Source organism: Micromys minutus (assembly GCF_963924665.1).
Source record: "Micromys minutus genome assembly, chromosome: 8".
In the NCBI taxonomy this organism is placed as follows: Eukaryota; Metazoa; Chordata; class Mammalia; order Rodentia; family Muridae; genus Micromys; species Micromys minutus.
The window spans coordinates 25714292-25715486 of NC_137977.1; the positions used below are offsets into that span (position 1 = coordinate 25714292).

General features: G+C 52.2%; 1 pseudogene across 1 annotated transcript; it reads right to left on the minus strand.

Moving 5' to 3' along the window:
* Positions 1-206: 206 nt before the first annotated feature.
* On the minus strand, positions 207-551 carry LOC308423271 (homeobox protein Crxos-like; annotated as a pseudogene). Its single transcript has one exon. The product of its transcript is annotated as a homeobox protein Crxos-like (transcript).
* Positions 552-1195: the final 644 nt, after the last annotated feature.

A 1195-nucleotide genomic window follows, 5' to 3' on the forward strand; every position in this document is an offset into this window, starting at 1 on the left:
ACCTCTGAGGTGTGGCTCTGAAAGTTCTAGTGGAGGCCCAGTTGGAGACTCAGCATCTGGCATACCATGTCTATCCAGTGCCATCTGTCCTGGCACCCAGGAATTCAAATATGGACCCTGAGGTCAGTCAGGAGTCTGAAAGGGAAGGGAGTTGGGGGAAGCAGTTTGTGTGCTACATGTTGGAGTGGCCCCATGGGGAAGGAGGATCAGCAACTGTGCTTACAGCTGGTTGAGGACTCAGGGGATTGGTGGGAATGAGCCTGCACTTCCAGCTTGGTGGCTGGCAGCAGAGGGCTTTGTGGGAAGGAGAAGAGGTATCATCCCGGGCAGTCTGCTGCAGCCTGGCCAAGGATGGCCAAGGATGGCTGGATAAACCAAGCCCCAACTCGTTCCTCCTTTAGTTTGAGTCTGGTGGCCATGATCTTTGGAGCCTCGAGGTCTGGGTATGGTTCCACCTTGAAGTGTTCCAGCTCTCCAAGATGCTCCCAACTGTACCTCTGGTCAAGGGGACCCAGGGTGTAGGAGGTCAGAGAATGTGGAAATGCCTCCATCTGGTCTGTAGCTCAGTTCAGGTGTGAGGGAAGGTCTGATCTATGAATTTTGGAAAATTTGTCTTTAGAGACATAATTAAGGCAAGAATCAGGAGATGGGGTCACGTACCACACATAAGTGGATAGGCCCTAAAGCCTGTACAGAGAGCCAAGAAACACAGGCATTCAGGGGAGAAGGCCAGATGTTGCTGCCGTATTAGCCCAAGAGGACCCAGGGCCACTGGGAGGGTGACACTGCACACACCAAGATGCCAGACCTCTCCCATCCAGAGCTGGGAGATGAGTTAATGGTGTTTGTAAGCTCCATGTTTGTGGTAGTTTGTCATGGAGACCCTAAAGGATGGCTCAATGCCTTCCTCCCACTTGGCTCGTGATGGTCAGTCAGAACCTCTCCTCCCTGAGGTCAGGAGGATATCTCAAAGGTTAACATACAGACTCTAACTTCTGCTACAGAACGTCATTGGCCCCTTCGCATACAGAAAAAGCCACAGCCCTTTTTCATAGCCTGTGGAGCCCTGCCCACAGCTCCCGGGTGCAGACGCTTCATCAGAACACACCAGGCTCTCTTGTACCTCAGGTCTTTGCAATGTCTGATCCCTCTCTTCACAATATCTGGAGATCTTATGAGTTGTGCCCTCTGTGGT